The sequence below is a fragment of the Elephas maximus genome, chromosome 3 (genome assembly GCF_024166365.1).
Source record: "Elephas maximus indicus isolate mEleMax1 chromosome 3, mEleMax1 primary haplotype, whole genome shotgun sequence".
Taxonomy (NCBI): Eukaryota; Metazoa; Chordata; class Mammalia; order Proboscidea; family Elephantidae; genus Elephas; species Elephas maximus.
Genome location: NC_064821.1, coordinates 134,565,707 through 134,576,917, shown reverse-complemented (window position 1 = coordinate 134,576,917; position 11,211 = coordinate 134,565,707).

Below are 11,211 nucleotides of genomic sequence, written 5' to 3'. Positions count from 1 at the left end.
TTCCACATTACTTTCAGATATCCCAAACTTCCATTATTCACAGACAACCCTCATAATTTATAGCATATCCACATTCTACCTATAATACTATTTTCTCTAAAAAGGCTTTTTAAAATTAAGCTTATTCTTAGAGTAAAGCTTCCTATCAGTACCATGAATGGAAGGTCAGTATCATTTGTCATAAACAGAAGTTAACCATAAATTTTTCTATACACTAAAATAAATTTGTAACTATTAAAATAATTAAAAAGTGTGTTTTATTCAGCATATGTACCACACTTTGGGAAATACTGAGTTAAAGTCTCCATCCTTCCCCCTTTTCGTATCACAGATACCAAACCCAAACCTGTTGCCGTCGAGTCCGATTAATAACGACCCTATAGGTCAGAGTAGAACTGCCCCATAGAGTTTCCAAGGAGCACCTGGTAGATTTGAACTGCCGACCTTTTGGTTAGCAGCTGTAGCACTTAACCACTATGCCACCAGGGTATAGGGACATAAAACAAAAATAAAGTTGCATTTGCAGTTGAACACATAGATGGTAACAGGTTTATCTCTTTTTAAGGAACAAAAGCAAATAAAGAATGAGCAAAATTCATGAACAAACACCTCATGAAAGAAGATACATGGATGGCAAATAAATATAGAAAAATATGGGCAACATCATTAGTCATTAAATGCAAATTAAAACCACAATGAGCTACCACCACACACCTATTAGAATAGCTAGTGGGGGTGTAGATGAACTGGAACTCTCATATACCGCTGGAGAGAATATAAAATGATACAACCACTTTGGAAAACATTTAACAGTTTCTTAAGTTAAACATACACACCCCTACCATGTGATCCAGACACAGTAGGGGTGTGTATGTGTGTTCCTGTATTTATTTATTTCTTTTTTCCAGACAGAGAAAGTAGGATGCTAATAGGTAAAACCTTTGTTGGTATTCCCCTGAGCCCTGGAATATTTTTTTGAACTGGTGATATGTTGAATAACGCCCCCCAAAGATTTCCATGCCCTAATCTCTGGAATCTGTGAATGTTACCATACATGGCAAACAGGACTTTGCAGATGTAATTAAGTTAAGGATTTTGAGATGGGGAGATTATCCTGGATAATCCAGGTGGGCCCTAAATGTAATTACAATATCCTTATAAAAGGGAGGTAGAGGGAGATTTGACTACAGAAGAGGAGATAGCCATGTGAAGATGGAAACAGAGGTTGGAGTGATGTGGCCACAAGCCAAGGAATGCTGGCAGCCACCAGAAACTGGATGAGGTGAGAAACAGATTCTTCTCTGGAGCCTCCAGAAAGAACCAGTCCTTGATTTTAGCCTCATAAGACTTAGTTTGGACTTCTGACCTCCAGAACCATAAGAGAATAAATTTCTGTTGTTTTAAATCACTGAATTAGTGATAATTTATTACAGCAGCAATGGGAAACTAATACAGAGCTCTACTTCCCAATCTTCTGTAATTATTCTTTGCTGCTTTTTAAATTTGTTACTGCTTCTGGTTACTTATGCTTTTCTTTCAATGAGTGTTTTGCAGACATGGGTGCAAAGTGAAGATTGGCCGCATTAGGGATGCAGCTAAACACCCTGCAGTGAACATAAAAAAAGTGAGCATAGCAAAGAATTATTCCACCCAAATATCAATAGTGCAGAGATTGAGAAGCTCTGTTTAGCTCCTACCCCCAGCCCGACTTCACCTGGCTAACTCTTCAGGTCTCAACACTTCCTAGGTTAGATAGCCTTCCTGTAATATTGCCTGTTTTCCTATGTCTCCCCCTTCTGACCAGTGATTCTTAACCCTGGCTGTACATCTGCCCTTATACAACACTCATAGGTGATTCTCACGTGTAGTCAACACTGGGAATCCCTGCTGTTGATGTGGATTTTTGGAGGTAGTTGATGGCATAAAAGGAGCCCTGGTAACGCGGTGGTTAAAGCAGTCAACTGATAACCGAAAGGTCAGTGGTTCGTAACTACCAGTGGCTCCTCAGGAGGAACATTTGACAGTCTGCTTCCCTGAAGATTCACAGCCTTGGAAACCCTATGGGGTCACTATGCGCTTGAATCAACTCAATGGCAATGGTTTGGGTTTTGGTGATGGCATAAGCAGCCCTGGTGGTGTAGCGGTTAAGAGCCATGGCACTAACCAAAAGGTCGGCAGTTCAAATCCACCCGCTGCTTTTTGGAAACCCTATGGGGCAATTCTATTCTGTCCTATAAGGTCGCTATGAGACAGAATTGACTTGATGGCAATGGGTTTAATTTGATTTGATTTGGGTTTTGATGGCATAAAGCAACTCAGGCCTTGCAAGCTTAGAAAACCATTTTGCAAATCCTTGTGGATTTTCACTGCTTTCTAAGGCACATGTACTTGGACAACTTTTGATGAATAAAGTAAAATGCTCAAAGCCATCAGAAATATTTCTCTAGTATCCTTTATTTTCAACTTGCATATTTATTTTTAATGGCTTTTTTAAAACCTGGTGATACGGTTTTTTTTATAAAAATACTACTTATTTTAAAATTTCAGACAATATGAAAAAGCACAAAGAAAAAAGAAAAAATCTTAAGAACTCTGAACATCCAACGATGGTTAGATTACTTGTTGGTGAATACCCTTTCAGACATCTCACAGTCCACATAGTATATACGTAATTGTACGTATGACATTTAAAGAAAATAGAATTGTATACATACTGTTCTGTAATTAATTTTTTTAACTCAAGACTATAAATCCCAGATATCTTTTCTAGTCAATAAATACAGATTCACATTATAGTTTTAATGAATTTCTATAATTACTTTTTATAGCTCCTTAATGATTTACATAATTGGTCCCCATTGATGGACATGTAGGTTGTTTCCAATTTTTCACTGTTATAAACAGTGCTGATATGAACAACCTTGTGCAAATAGAGGCAGTATAAGAGTCAGGAGTGTGGACTTAGGGCAGGATTGTCTGGGTTCAGCTCTTAGCTCTACCACCTACTTGCTGTGTGACTTTGGGTATGTTATTAACTCTATAACGGGACTGTAAGAATCAGGTAAATTGATATATGTATAATGGTATCTAGCACATAGTCAGCATTTCATATTATTATTATTATTGCATCTTTTCTTTTGTCACATATGTGGTTTGCAAATATTTTTCTCCCAGCCTGTAGCTTCTCTTTTCATGCGCTTAACAGGGTCTTCACAGAGCAGAAGTTTTATTGAGGTCCAATTTTATGGATCATGCTTTTGGTGTCAAGTCTAAGAATTCTTCGTCTAGTCCTAGGTTCTGCAGATTTTTTCCTAGTAGTTTTCCAAAAGTGTCATAATTTTACATTTAAATTCGTGATCTATTTTGAGTGAATTTCTCAGATATGAGGTTTAGGTTTATTATTATTACTTTGTCTAGGAATGTCCGATTGTGTTCCAGTACTATTTGTTAGAAAGGCTGTCATTCCTCTATTGGATTGCTTTTGAACCTTTGTCAAAAATCAGTTGGTCGTATTTGTGTGGGTCTATTTGCGGGTTTGCTACTTATGTGTTCTATTGATTTGTGGTTCTACTCTTCCAGCAAAACCATATAGTGATTATATAGTAAGTTTTAACATCAAGAAGAGTGACTTCTCCCACTTTTTCTTCTTTTCCAAAGTTGTTTTGACGATTCTAGGGCCTTTCCCTTTCCATATAAAGTTTAGAATAAGCTTGTCTACCAAAAACATTGCTGGGATTTGGATACAAACTGTGTTAAACCTACAGATGAATTTGGGGAGAACTGATATCTTTACTAGGTTGTATGCCAGTCCATAAACAAGGTAAGTCTTTATTTTTGTCTTCTTTGATTTCCTTCATCAGTACTTTGTAATATTCAGTATACAATTCCTGTACTTGTTTTGTTAGATTTAACCCTAAGTATTTAATTTTCTTTGGAGCAATTGTAAATGGAGGCTGTATTAACATATACCCTGCCAAACTGCTTTGCAGGCTCTGCAGTGCTGCTTTCTTTAAGGCTTCATAAATATTGAGAATTATTAACCTTTCCTTCTTTCCCAATGTACAAAGAATAGTAGTTTTTGTTTTAAAACGTACTTCTTTGGTCTTTCATAAAATTGGACATCTTTTTTTTTTTTTTGCCATTCGTATGTCTTGATTCGTGAACTGTTGGTTTTCTTCTGAGATATTATATTTTCTTACTGCTTTATGAGGGTTCTTCATATTTTAGAGGTATTGATCCACTGCCTAGTTGTGTTGCAAATAGTTTTTCCAAATTGAAAAATTTTATTGAAGTAAATACAGGCTTGAGTTGTGGTCACAGGGATACATAAGTAAAAATCAAGTCAGCTGCACACTTAAGATTTGTGCACTTTACTGTTTATAAGTTACACTTTCATAAAAGGTAATAAAATATGAAGAATGCATGTTTCCTGTAGTGATTCCAACAATATGTAGAGTCTGCAGCTGAAAACCCATTCTTCTATACTCTTCTTGTCTTTCCCCGCCTGCTACTCAAATACAATCCCACTCACCAGGGTAGGACACATGGTTCTCTGGTTGACAAGGACATAGAAAGTGTCTTCCACTCTTTTCAACAAGTGTTTCTCTTCTTTAATAAGATAATGTCTAACTTTTTCCCTCCTTCTAAGTTTTAGACTATGTTGTTGTTGTCAGGTGCCGTCGAGTCGCTTCTGACTCATAGCGACCCTATGCACAACAGAACGAAACACTGCCCGGTCCTGCGCCATCCTTACAATCGTTATTATGCTTGAGCTCATTGTTGCAGCCACTGTGTCAATCTACCTCGTTGAGGGTCTTCCTCTTTTCCGCTGACCCTGTACTCTGTCAAGCATGATGTCCTTCTCCAGGGACTGATCCCTCCTGACAACATGTCCAAAGTATGTAAGATGCAGTCTAGCCATCCTTGCCTCTAAGCAGCATTCTGGCCGCACTTCTTCCAAGACAGATTTGTTCGTTCTTTTGGCAGTCCATGGTATATTCGATATTCTTCACCAACACCATAATTCAAAGGTGTCAACTCTTCTTCGGTCTTCCTTATTCATTGTCCAGCTTTCACATGCATATGATGCGATTGAAAATACCATGGCTTGGGTCAGGCGCACCTCAGTCTTCAAGGGTGACATCTTTGCTCTTCGACACTTTGAAGAGGTCCTTTGCAGCAGATTTGCCCAATGCAATGTGTCTTTTGGTTTCTTGACTGCTGCTTCCATGGGTACTGATTGTGGATCCAAGTAAAATGAAGTCGTTGACAACTTCAATCTTTTTTCCGTTTATCATGATGTTGCTCATTGGTCCAGTTGTGAGGATTTTAGACTATAAGACCTGTGTAATTGTAAAATAAGTTAGTTGGCTACTAATGCATGTAAATTCATGGTTTATCCAGTTTGCTTAGAGAATAGAACATCTTGGTTTGCTGAATGTTAATTAAATATTAATTATCAGGAATTACAGTGTAATAAATATATACTACAATAGACTTAAGTAAACTTCCTTTGATGATTCACAAGTTACCTTAGGACTCTAAAGTTGTTCAGCATCTATAGCTCTTGGTAGTCCATGTGTTCATTTTTATAGCACGTAAACTTTACAAAGTACTTTCACATCTTTTATTCAATAATCATCATAATTCTGTGCAGTGGCAATTATTATCCCCATTTGATAGTTGAGGACATGAAGGGTCCAAAGGTTATTTGCCCAACACCACAAAGCTGGAGAGCAACTATGTTTTCACTCACTTGACTGTCTCTAAAATGATGACCTTCAGTAATTCTTGTCCAGATCCATTTGGTTATAAAAACAATAAATTCTTTTTTTTTTTTCCTTAAGCAAAAAAATTTTTTTTTATTAACTTTTATTGAGCTTCAAGTGAACATTTACAAATCAAGTCAGACTGTCACATATAAGTTTATATACACCTTACTCCTTACTCCCACTTGCTCTCCCCCTAATGAGTCAGCCCTTCCAGTCTCTCCTTTCCTGACAATTTTGCCAGCTTCCAACTCTCTCTATCCTCCCATCCCCCCTCCAGACAGGAGATGCCAACACAGTCTCAAGTGACCTCTTGATATAATTAGCTCACTCTTCATCAGCATCTCTCACCTACCCACTGTCCAGTCCCTTTCATGTCTAATGAGTTGTCTTAGGGGATGGTTCCTGTCCTGTGCCAACAGAAGTTTTGGGGACCATGACCACCGGGATTCCTCTAGTCTCAGTCAGACCATTAAGTATGGTCTTTTTATGCAAATTTGGAGTCTGCATCCCACTGATCTCCTGCTCCCTCAGGGGTTCTCTGTTGCGCTCCCTGTCAGGGCAGTCATCGATTGTGGCCAGGCACCAACTAGTTCTTCTGGTCTCAGGATGATGTAGGTCTCTGGTTCATGTGGCCCTTTCTGTCTCTTGGGCTCTTAGTTGTCGTGTGACCTTGGTGTTCTTCATTCTCCTTTGATCCAGGTGGGTTGAGACCAATTGATGCATCTTAGATGGCCGCTTGTTAGCATTTAAGACCCCAGATGCCACATTTCAAAGTGGGATGCAGAATGTTTTCATAATAGAATTATTTTGCCAATAGACTTAGAAGTCCCCTTAAACCATGGTCCCAAAACCCCTGCCCTTGCTCCACTAACCTTTGAAGCATTCATTTTATCCCGGAAACTTCTTTGCTTTTGGTCCAGTCCAGTTGAGCTGACCTTCCATGTATTGAGTATTGTCCTTCCCTTCACCTAAAGCAGTTCTTATCTACTAATTAATCAGTAAAAAACCCTCTCCCACCCTCCCTCCCTCCCCACCTCGTAACCACAGAAGTATGTGTTCTTCTCAGTTATACTATTTCTCAAGATCTTATAATAGTGGTCTTATACAATATTTGTCCTTTTGCCTCTGACTAATTTCGCTCAGCATAATGCCTTCCAGGTTCCTCCATGTTATGAAATGTTTCACAGATTCGTCACTGTTCTTTATCGATGCGTAGTATTCCATTGTGTGAATATACCACAATTTATTTAGCCATTCATCCGTTGATGGACACCTCGGTTGCTTCCAACTTTTTGCTATTGTAAACAGAGCTGCAATAAACATGGGTGTGCATATATCTGTTTGTGTGAAGGCTCTTATTTCTCTAGGGTATATTCCGAGGAGTGGGATTTCTGGGTTGTATGGTAGTTCTATTTCTAACTGTTTAAGATATCGCCAGATAGATTTCCAAAGTGGTTATACCATTTTACATTCCCACCAGCAGTGTATAAGAGTTCCAATCTCTCCACAGTCTCTCCAACATTTATTATTTTGTGTTTTTTGGATTAATGCCAGCCTTGTTGGAGTGAGATGGAATCTCATCGTGGTTTTATTTGCATTTCTCTAATGGCTAATGATCGAGAGCATTTTCTCATGTATCTGTTAGCTGCCTGAATATCTTCTTTAGTGAAGTGTGTGTTCATATCCTTTGCCCACTTCTTGATTGGGTTGTTTGTCTTTTTGTGGTTGAGTTTTGACAGAATCATATAGATTTTGGAGATCAGGCTCTGGTTGGAGATGTCATAGCTGAAAATTCTTTCCCAATCTGTAGGTGGTCTTTTTCCTCTTTTGGTGAAGTCTTTAGATGAGCATAGGTGTTTGATTTTTAGGAGCTCCCAGTTATCTGGTTTCTCTTCATCATTTTTGGTAATGTTTTGTATTCTGTTTATGCCTTGTATTACGGCTCCTAAGGTTGTCCCTATTTTTTCTTCCATGATCTTTATCGTTTTAGTCTTTATGTTTAGGTCTTTGATCCACTTGGAGTTAGTTTTTGTGCTTGGTGTGAGGTATGGGTCCTGTTTCATTTTTTTGCAAATGGATATCCAGTTATGCCAGTACCATTTGTTAAAAAGACTATCTTTTCCCCAATTAACTGACTCTGAGCCTTTGTCAAATATCAGCTGCTCGTATGTGGATGGATTTATATCTGGGTTCTCAATCCTGTTCCACTGGTCTATGTGCCTGTTGTTGTACCAATACCAGGCTGTTTTGACTGCTGTGGCTGTATAATAGGTTCTGAAATCAGGTAGAGTGAGGCCTCCCACTTTCTTCTTCTTTTTCAGTAATGCTTTGCTTATCCGAGGCTTCTTTCCCTTCCATATGAAGTTGGTGATTTGAAAAACAATAAATTCTTAACAGCAACTTACTTATTTGCCTTTGTTGTCACAAGTGTTCATTCCAGAACGAGCAAATAATGAAGTTCCAGTTTTTGGTTGTTAAGATCCTGAGTAACTAGGAGCTTATTCTTTTGTTGTTGTTTTGTTAGGGTTAGAGCCATACAGTCTAGAGAACTTCATTAACAGCAAAAAATGATGTCAATTTCAGCTGTTAGTTTAACTTGTTTATTAAAGCTGAAGTAAAGAAGCTTTCCAGGTTTGACTTAGCGTTTATTGTTTCTTATTTTTAGAGTTTTTTTTTTTTTTTTTTTTTAAGAGAATTGGTGTTCTTAAAAATAAGGTTCCTAAAAGGGGCTGGGAAATGCATCTTTGGTTGACAGTGAAAAATGTGAAATCTGTTTTACTCTTTCTTTCTCCAAGGAGCCCTGGTGACGCAGTAGTTAAGCGCTGGGCTGCAAACTGAAAGTCGGTGGTCAACCTACCAGCGGCTTTGCGGACGAAATAGAGATTACAGCCTTGGAAACCCTATGTTGCAGTTCTACTCTGTCCTATAGGGTCTCTAAGAGCTGAAATTGACTTGATGGTGATGGGGTTTTTTGGTTTTGTGTCTTCCCTCTCCTTTGTAAGAAGCTTTGGTGGGGCAGTGGCTTAAGAGCTCGGCTGTTTACCAAAAGGTCGGCAAGTTCAAATCCAGCATCTCTATGAGTAAAAATAGACTCGATGGCAACAAGTGGTTTTTTTTTCTCCTTTTTAAGAAAAAATAATTTAAAAAGCTCAATATCACATGACGTATACTGATGAGTCAAGAGAAAACTTATTTTCTATCCTTTTACGTTTGGAGTATTGACATTGTTGGAGGGAAACACAACCCAGTTATTTGTCAGACTTACTGCGTATATTTTTAATGTTGTATTTGTGAACAAGAAAGCATTTGGAAGCAATTACACTTACTCTTATTAAACCATCGCTTCCCAACAAACTTCCAAGGCGCCAGCGTTTTTCAACAACAGCTTTCTGTTGGTTTCTCTGGTGTTCGGGGCTCCGCCAATCGCGCACTGTTTTACGTGATGAGCCTGAGACCCTCCAACAGCCCGGCAGCCCGGGAAGGCGTGAATTCACTGCACAAGGTTTAATCTGCCCTTCGCTGAGAGATTTAATTTCCAGCCGAGGGGGTCTTGCTCAGTTACATAGTATGTGACCTGGCAATGGCAACCTAGCGACAGGGTGGAATGCTGCCTACCGAGCCGCATCCAGGGTAGAAGGGTGCAGGGAGATGTTAATTATTTACGATGGTGGATTAGCAAGGCTGCAGAAGAGTACTCAGCCACTGTCTGCTCGAGTTAATTACTTTTTCATCTGCAGGACGCACAGATGATGTGTTTATCCGGGGACCCAAAAGTATGCTGGTTTAATTATACAACATTTCATGGTGGGTAAAAAGCATTTTGTAAAGGTGAATGATAATTAAATGTAACCTAAGCCCATGCAAATAAATCAACTATTATTACTATGGGTAGAAAAAAAATACGGGTAGCCATAAGCATTTTAAGTTCTGAAGAAAATAAAAAAAGAAAGAAAAGAAAAAACTACTGTTCAGATTTTAAATAACCAAAAACCAAACCAATTGCCATCCAGTCAATTCTGACTCATAGCAACCCTACAGAAAGATCAGCGGTTGGAACCCACCAGCCGCTCCGTGGGAAAAAGCTGTGGCAGTCTGCTTTGGGAAAGATTTACAGCCTTGGAAACCCCATGTGACAGTTCTACTGTATCCTATAGAGTCGCTATGAGTCAGATTGTAAATACTTCGACCGATAGTTTCTGGTCCCACATTAAAATGATCAAAGGCTAATATTAAACCAGGCATGCATAGCTACTACTTAAGTCCCATTTTTATTAATAATGACAAAAATGTTAAAGTCAGAGATTATTACGTAGGACAAAGAGGAAATACTATTGTCTTTCTGGTGTGTGTTTGAGCATACTTGAGACCAGGCAAGAAAATGAGGCAACATTGTGGTGCAAATGATTAACGTGCTTGACGGCTAACTGAAAGGTTCGCGGTTCAAGTCCACCCAGAGGCGCTTGGGAAGAAAACCGTGGCTATTTACTTCTGAAAAATCAATCATTGAAAAGTCTGTGAAGCACAGTTATACTCTGACACAGATGGGGTTGCCATGAGTCGGATTTGACTGGACAGCAACTGGGTTATGAGCCATGTACTTTATATACATTGTCTTTGTATGTTGTCGTTGTTATTAGGTACCTTTGAGTCTAAGGTAACAATAATGACCATCCCCATTTTACAGATGAGGTAGGTAAGCCTTAGGGGATACTGCAGCTTGCCTAAAGTGGTGGAGCTGGGATTTGGATCCAGGTCTGCCAGAATTTAAACCCCTTGCTTTTCACTATAGGCCAGACCAAAGGATTTTTTTTTTTTAAGATAATATTTTGTGTTTTCGGTGAAAGTTTCCACAGCAAATTAGATTCCCATTTGATAATTTCCATACAAATTGCTCAGTGACATTAGTTATATCTTTCATAATGTGTTAACATTCTCTTTAATTGCATTCTAGTTGTTCTATTTCCAGTGCTCTAGTTTCCCTGTCCCCTTATCTTCTTATCTTTGCTTTAGTGTAATTGTTGACCTTTTGGTTTCATACAGATTTTTTTTTAATTAATTTTTATTTTGCTTTAAGTGAAAGTTTACAAGTCGGGTCAGTCTCACATACAAAAATTTACATACACCTTGCCATACGCTTGTAATTGCTCTCCCTCTAATGAGATAGCACAGCTCTTCCCTCTACTCTCTCTAGTCATGTCCATTCGGGCAGCGTCTGGGCCCTTATGCCTTCTCATCTCCCCTCCACACAGAAGATACCAACATAGTCTCATGTGTCTACTTGATCCAAGAAGCTAGTTCTTCACCAGTATCCTTTTCCGTCCCATATTCCAGTCCAATCCTTGTCTGAAGAGTGGGCTTTGGGAATGGTTCCTGTCTTGGGCTAACAGAAGGTCTGGGGACCATGGCCACCTGGGTCCTTCTAGTCCCAGTCTGACCATTA